Here is an 8,400-nt window from a genome sequence, read left to right on the forward strand (position 1 = left end):
GTTTCTGAAGTTAGTTCTGTGGTGGGAGTTCCCTGGCAGTCCAGTGGTTAAGACTCTATGCTTTCACTGCAGGAGGCACAGGTTCGGTCCTTGGTTAGAGAACTAGGATCCTGCAAGCCATGTCATGTGGCCAAATAAGTAAATAAATAAAAATAAAGTCAGTTCTGTGGCAAGGGGGAAAAACATTATTTTTAAAAAGAATAACTGTAATATTGCCTCTGAATCTAATTTTGATTAAAACCATTTGGATATCCATAGGAATGAAGGGAGTGTGAGGAGGATAATAACAGAAAATTAATTTACATTCCAGCTTCAGAAAAATAGGTTCCATTTTTTTTTCTCTGATACACTGTCTAGGGGAGAGGCCTAGTCAGGAAACACCAAATAGGGTTCAAATAGGATGCAATACTGAGCCTCTGTTTTTCCAATTAAAAGCCAACTAACTATTTATTTGGGGAAAAAAAATAGACACTCTCGAAAGTTGGAAATTTCTTGAATGGTTGACTCCAACTCTCTACTGAGTTTGCCCTTAATATTTGGCAAATACTCTATTCAAAACAAACGAAGGAGATTATGCTGGTCTAGGGATTCAAGGAGGTCAAGGTGAGCAAAGAGCCCTCATACAGTTCCTCAAAAAAAAAGACTATTTTTTAGAGCAGTTTTAGGTTCACAACAAATTTGAGCAGGAAGTACAGAGTTCCCATATACCCTGAGCCCCCCACCCACAGGCTCTCCCAGTATAGATGTCCCACACCACTGTTACATTGTTCCCATGATGAACTTTCGTTGACACGTCATCATCACCCAAAGTCCATAGTTTCTATCTGGTCTCACTCTTGGTGTTATACCCTCTATGGGTTTTGACAAACACAATTTATTTCTATTACGGAACGAAATTTATTAAAGTTAGTTTCATAATTACAGCTAGAGCTCACTGGGAAAGGTAGAAATAATGTTGAAAGGGCCAGTTGGGAAGGAAAGGACCAGTGGATCAGTGCCTCCCTTCAAAGGGTAGCAATCCTAACCAAACAAGGGTCTCCTAGAGGGTGGTCTAGGACAAGCCCCTCTGTACCCAGTCGGCAAAGGGTGCTCACACAGAATTTCTGGACTCCTGTCTCAGTCAGACACCAACACAGGAGACTTGGCCTGACACTCCTTGTAGCATGGTAGCCTCTCAGTCCACTGAGGTCCCTGGTGCCCATCTAACCTCTATGTTCAGTGAAGAATTCCCTGGGGTGGGGTCTGCCCTTCCCCTTCCCTTGCAGAATACAGGGAGAAATGCTGGATGGCCTTTTTAATACCCCAAACCTCCCTCCCTTGACAAACTAGAAGCAACTCAAATTTTCTGATAATTATAAAAATGTTTGTCTATGGTAACCTTTGGCTCCCAACTAGGTTAGCTGTATGAAATTTTTCCCATATATCCTCCTTCAAGCCTCTAGTTTCCGTGGATGCATCTGTCCCATTTCATACCACCACACTGGAGGCTCTTAGCTCCTTTCTTTTATAGTTTTTACTTTATTTTATTATTTATTTATTTAGCTGCATTGGGTCTTCGTTGCTGCGCGTGGGCTTTCTTTATTTGCAGCGAGCGGGGGCTACTCTTTGTTGCAGTGCATAGGCTCTCATTGCAGTGGCTTCTCTTGTTGCAGAGCACAGGCTCTAGGCACATAGGCTTCAGTAGTTGTGGCATGCAGGCTCAGTAGTTGTGGCTCACGGGCTCTAGAGCACAGGCTCAGTAGTTGTGGTGCATGGGCTTAGTTGCTCTGCAGCATGTGGGATCTTCCAGGACCAGAGATCGAACCTGTGTCCCCTGCATTGGTAGGTGGATTCTTAACCAGTGCGCCACCAGGGAAGTCCTGCTCCTTTCTAAAGTGAAAAATTCTTCTTGTTCTGACCTATTCTGAAGAAAAGTAGGTTGGGGAGTACTTCAACTGCACCCTAGACTTCATGATTAGAGCCTGAGACATTTTTTTTTTTGTGGTATGCGGGCCTCTCACTATTGTGGCCCCTCCCACTGCGGAGCACAGGCTCTGGACGCGCAGGCCCAGCGGCCATGGCCCATGGGCCCAGCCGCTCCGTGGCACGTGGGATCCTCCCGGACCGGGGTACGAACCCGTGCCCCCTGCATCGGCAGGCGGACCCCCAACCACTGCACCACCAGGGAAGCCCCCTGAGACCTTTTAAAGTAACGCAACTCACTAACTTTATTCATATCTAATCTGTTTCTTAAAAACATTCCTATAATGAGTGAGCCTGAATACTGTGAGGTATAATTGAGGCTTCTCACCCTGGGGCTTCCTGGTACCTTTACCCATGCCATGCCCCCCTTTGACCCCCATTTTAGCTGGGGGCTCCTTGATGTCTGAGGTACTGTGTTATCCTGGGCCTAGAAGGAAGCCTGGTAGGGAGTAGGTGATCTGTTGATGTTTGTTGGCTATGCTTGAGTGGACTCAGCCAAAGCAGAGAAATGAGGCAAAATCACTTCCTTAAACTGTCTTTCACTAAGGAGGGGGCTACAATTTGCAAGTTCATCTGCAGCAGCTCTGAGCTATCCTGGTGTAGAAGAGCATTCAGAAATAAGGAACCCAAGGCTTTGTAAGCATGGGCCCTTTGTCCAAGGTACACAGCAGAGCTGGAAACAGACCAGTTTCTTGGCTCCTGGTAACTTCTCTGGCCTCTTTAGAGGTGTGTCACTCTACCCAGGCTCAGCTGGATTGTGAACCCTCAGGTGCAAGCCTGGAATTCTCACAGGACTCTGAGTAAGAGCTTGCTGCCCACAAAGCACATGGACAGACAAGATTAGGTGTGGTAGGTGAAAAATGTTCCTAAAAAATATCAGATCCTAATTCCTCAAACGTGTAAATGTTACCTTATATGGGAAAAGAGTCTCTGCATATGCACTTAAGGATCTTGATATGAGGAGATTATCCTGAATTATTTGGGTGGACGCTGAAGGCAATCATATGTAACTTTATAGGCAGAAGGGGATTTCACAGAAGAGAAAGTGATGTGATCACAGGGGCAGAAATTGGAATGATGTGGCCAAGTCAAGTAATGTTGTCAGCCACTGGAAGCTGGAAGAGGCAATAATACCTTGATTTTGTCCCAGTGATACTGATCTTGGACTTCTGGCCTCCAGAATTGTGGAAGAATAAATTTCTATTATTTCAAGCCACCAAGTTAGTGGAAATTTGTTATAACAGCAGTAGCAAACTAACACTAAACAACATAAAAGGAATGATTGCCCCATAGAGCAGAAACTATGAGCTGGTCACCCAGCAGCATTCCCATTCCCCCACCCCCTTTTTTATTTTTGGCCACACTGTGCAGCTTGTGGGATCTTTGTTCAAGCCGAGTCCTAGCCACTGGACCAACCCCCCCCCCAATTCCCTTTTTTAAAGTCGTGTAGGAACTTCCCTGGTGGTGCAATGGTTAAGAATCTGCCTGCCACTGCAGGGGACACGGGTTCGATCCCTGGTCCAGGAAGATCCCACATGCAGTGGAGCAACTAAGCCCGTGCGCCACAACTACTGAGCCTGTGCTCTAGAGCCCGTGAGCCATAACTACTGAAGCCCGCGTGCCTAGAGCCCATGTTCCACAACAAAGAGAAGCCACCACAATGAGAAGCCCACGCACCACAACGAAGAGTAGTTCCCACTTGCTGCAACTAGAGAAAGCCTGTACACAGTGACAAAGACCCAATGCAGCCAAAAACAAAAATAAATAAAAATAAAATAAATAAAATACAGTAGTGTATGTGTTTGGGAAATTTAGGGCTGCACGGGTTCATTGGAGATAATACAGTATTTAAAGACATTACAGAGGCTTCCCTGGTGGCACAGTGGTTGAGAATCCACCTGCCAACGCACGGGACATGTGTTCGAGCCCTGGTCCGGGAAGATCCCACATACCGCGGACAAATTAAGCCCATGTGCCACAACTGTTGAGCCTGCACTCTAGAGCCCGTGAGTCACAACTACTGAGCCTGCACGCCACAACTACTGAAGCCTGTGAGACTAGAGCCCATGCTCCACAACAAGAGAAGCCACCGCAGTGAGAAGCCCGCACACCACAATGAAGAATAGCCCCCGCTTGCCGCAGCTACAGAAAGCCCGCGCAGCAATGAAGACCCAATACACCCAAAAATAAAATAAAATAAATAAATTTATAAAAATAAATAAATAAAAGCTCTAAAAAAAAAAGACATTACAGGATGAGAGAAAATCAAGTCACCGGCAAGATAACAGTTTATTCTCCCTATTCATGGATTCCATATTTGTGAGTTTATCAGCTTGCTAACATTTATTCGTAACCCCCAAATTGATACTCGTAGAGTGTTTGCAATCATTCATGGCTATGCACAGAGCAGTGAAAAATTTGAGTCACCCAATGAACACATTACCAGCTTAGGTTGAACAAGGTGCTGTTCTGCCATCTTGTTTCAGTTCACATACTGTAAAAAAATGGTCCTTTTCGTGGCCTATTTAGTGACACTTTCGTGCTTTTTGTTGGTGATCTTGCTGTTTAAAATTGTCCAAGAAGGCTATGATGTGCCTTTGAAAGAAAATAAGTGTGTTACATAAGCTTGTTCAGGCATGAGTTATAGTGCTGTCGTCTGTGAGTTTTCACGTTAATCAATCAACAATACATATTAAATAAAATTTTTAAATTTGATTAAAAATTTATTGAAATATAGTTGATTTACAATTGTTAGTTTCTGGTGTAAAGTGATTCAGTTATACATATATAAAAATATATATATTCTTTTTTTTACACTCTCTTCCATTATAGATTGTTACAAGATATTGAGTAGAGTTCTCTGTGCTATACTGTAGGTTCTTGTTGGTTATCTATTTTATATATAGTAGTGTGTATATTTTAATCCCAAACTCCTAAGTTACCCTTCCCCCCTCCTTCCCTTTGGTAACCATAAGTTTGTTTTCTGTACCTGTGAGTCTATTTCTGTTTTGTAAATAAGCTCATTTGTATCCTTTTTTTTAGATTCCACATATAAGTAATATCATATGATATTTGTCTTTCTCTGTCTGGCTTACTTCACTTAGTATGCTAATCTCTAGGTCCATTCATGTTGCTCCAAATGGCATTATTTCACTCTTTTTTTATGGCTGAGTAATACTGCATTGTATATATATCTGCCATATCTTCTTTATCTATTCATCTGTTGATGGACACTTAGGTTGTTTCCATGTCTTGACTCTTGTAAATAGGGCTGCTATTTAATTAATTGATTAATATGATGTATTACTTTGATTTATTTTCAAATGTTGAACCATCCTTACATTCCTGGGTAAGTCTCATTTGCTCATGATGAACTATTTTTTCTTGGTTCCTCCTTATAGTTTCTAGTTCCTTTTTACAGTAATCTGCATTTCTGCCAATAGCCTTTCTTAATTCCTTCAGTATTTTCATTATCTCCTTTTTGTCTATTAGACTGAAGAGGTCTGTTTCATTGTTTGTTGTTTCAGGGGAATTCTCTTGATCTTTTTATTGGCAATGGTTCCTCTGCTTCTTCATTTTACTTATATTTCTCTTGCTCTGAGTTTAGGAAAAACAGTTATCTACTGTGGTCCTGGAGGGCTATACTAATGTGGGAGCGTCCCTTTGTAGCCTACGTGGGTTTAACATTTTTGGCGCAGAGGCTGTTTGTAGTATAGATGGCTGCCACCTCTTTCCTCAGTGTATGCTGGCCATTATCCCCTTGATAGAAGGTGTGACTGGTGGTGTGGTGGCCAGAGCCTGCACTGGATGTTGAGTGGGGCCTCCTCTTTGCTCTTTGTCACTGCCCTGTCAGGGGCAGGGTCTGCTACCTAGATGTTGGAGTAGACGTCCCCAGATCTGTTTCTGAGCTGCACTACTGAGCTGTGGTGTGAGGTAGGTGGGACTGGAGCACTCTCACTGGGAGGGGAGCCACTGAGTATTCCTCTGCTGGAGCTGTTCACTGGTGAGTGTGCTCTGACGTGTCACCTTTCACCCACTGTCCGGGATCACAAAGTACACTGGTTTGGCACTGCCCTTGGCCCTGCCTCAACCATGGGTATGCCAGCCATCCACCCAGGTGTCTCAAGGACACCAGCACAGAGCCACTGAAGTCAGGTCCCAGGACAGCACAAGTCCCACACCTGGACCTGCTGTGGGAGCTATAGAGGTAGCTTAGACCCTGGCACGGCCCAGTCCCTGCGTGCATGCACCCACAAAGCCCACAGCTATTAAGGCCAGACCCGTCCCAGCCGTGGGAGCACCCGCTGTCTGTTCGGATGTCCCACAGGCACTGAATTTTCAGCCCTGCTTTCTAAGTTGTGTGGCCCCTGGGGCTCAGCTGTGCTTTTGGCCCTACCTCTGAATGCGGGCAAACTGCTGGTGTCTGCTCCCGAGGCTGCGGTTGGCCTCGGAGCCTGTCTAGGTGGCATCTGGGGCCTGCAAGACTGCCCAGGTGGGAGCTGGCCGAGGTGGGGTGGCTGGGGCGTGCTCTCCCAGAGCCTGCGTGGGCAGGGGCTAGCACACGGAGAAAGAGGCTGTAACGGCAGCACCCCCTCCCCGGTTCGTGCACCACTTAACGGTGCTTCGTTTCTATGGTGGGCCTGGCTTCTAGCCCCGGTTGTGGCCGTAGCACACTCCAGCTCCTTCAGTCTGTCTCCGAGCAGCCAACACCAATCCTCTCCCCAGGTTTGTCCTCTAAACCCCATGTTTCAGCACCCAGCCCCTACCTGTACCAGCGGATGTGCATTAGGCTGGGGGTACAGGGCGGTGGCTCGGACCGTCTGTGTAGTCTCTCTGTTCTGCCTGCCACAAACCAGTTGCCGTGCCCTCCTCTGAGCCTCTGAAGCTCCTTTTCTGTCCCAGCTGATCTCCCCGCAGGTGAGGGAGCTTCCCAGGGTGCGGTAATCTTTCCTTTCTTCAGCTCCCTCCCAGCGGTGCAGGTCCTGTCCCTTTTTTTCCCTCCCTTTCATCCTACCCAGTTATGTGGAGATATTTCTCATCCTTTCAGGTGTTTTAGGACTTCTGCTGGTGTTCAGTAGGTGTTCTATAAGAATTGTTCCATTTGTAGATGTATTTTTGGGAGGAGGGGAGTTCCACATCCTACTGCTCTGCCATCTTGATTGGAGCCTCTCATTTGCTCATGATGTATTAATTGTTTTAATATTGTTAAATTTGATTTGCTAGTACTTTTGATGTTTTCATCTATATACATATGGAATGTTGATCTATGCTTTTCTTATCTTGTGATGTCTTTGGTTTTGGTATCAGGGTAATAATGGCCTCACAGAATGAGTTAGGCAGTGATTCCTTTCTTTTTTGGAAAACTTTGAGAAGAATTGATATTAATTCTCCTTTAAAGGTTTGGTAGAATTCACCAGAGAAGCCATCTGGTCCTGGAGTTTTCCTTATTGGAATTTTTTTGGTATAACTGATTCAATCTCTTTACTTGTTTGAGGCCTATTCAGATTTTCTATTTCTTCTTCAATCAGCTTTGGTAGTTTGTGTGTTTCTAAGAATTTTTAAAATTTCATCTAAGTTGTCTAAATTTTTTGGCATGCAACTGTACATAGTCATCTCTTACATTTTATTCTGTAAGGTTAGTAGTAATATCCCCACTTTCATTCCTGATTTTAGTAATTTGAGCTCTCGTCAGTCTAGCTATAGACGTTTCGTTTGTCAAATTTATTGATCTTTTCAAAGAGCCAAATTTTGGTTTGATTTTCTCCATTGTTTTCCTATTCTCTATTTCATACATCTCCACTCTAGTCTTTACTATTTTCTTCCTTCTGCCTTCAAAATGTTAACTTATTAGGGAAATGCAAAGCACAACTGGGACACCACCTCACACCCAACAGGATGGCTACTATCAAAAAGAGTGTTGACGAGGATGGAGAAATTGCAACCCTTGTGCACTGCTGCTGGGAATGTAGAATGGTACAGCTTCTGTGGGAAACGCAGCAGTAATTACCATTTGAGCCAGCTATTCTGCCCCTGAGCATATACGCAAAAGAACTGAAAGCAGGGTCCTGAAGAAAACTTGAACACTCATGATCATTAGCAGCATTATTCATAATAGCTAAAACATGGACGCAACCCGAGTGCCCATCAACAGACAAACGGACCAGGAAAATATGGTATATACATACCACAGATATTATTCAACTTAAAAAGGAATAGGTATCTCTAAACATTTCCCTTGTAATTTCTTTCACTTTATATTTTTTAGTTATTTTCTTAGTGATTGCCCTGGGGATAATAAGTAGCATCTAAATTTAGTTTGTAACAACCTAGTTTAGACAACTTTAGTTTGTAACAACTTCATATCAACAGTGTACAAAATCTTTGTTCCTATATAGCTCCATCCCCCACTTCCTATATTTTCTGTAGTTGTCAATCCTA

This window comes from Leucopleurus acutus, assembly GCF_964270905.1.
Source record: "Leucopleurus acutus genome assembly, chromosome: 3".
Classification (NCBI taxonomy): Eukaryota; Metazoa; Chordata; class Mammalia; order Artiodactyla; family Delphinidae; genus Leucopleurus; species Leucopleurus acutus.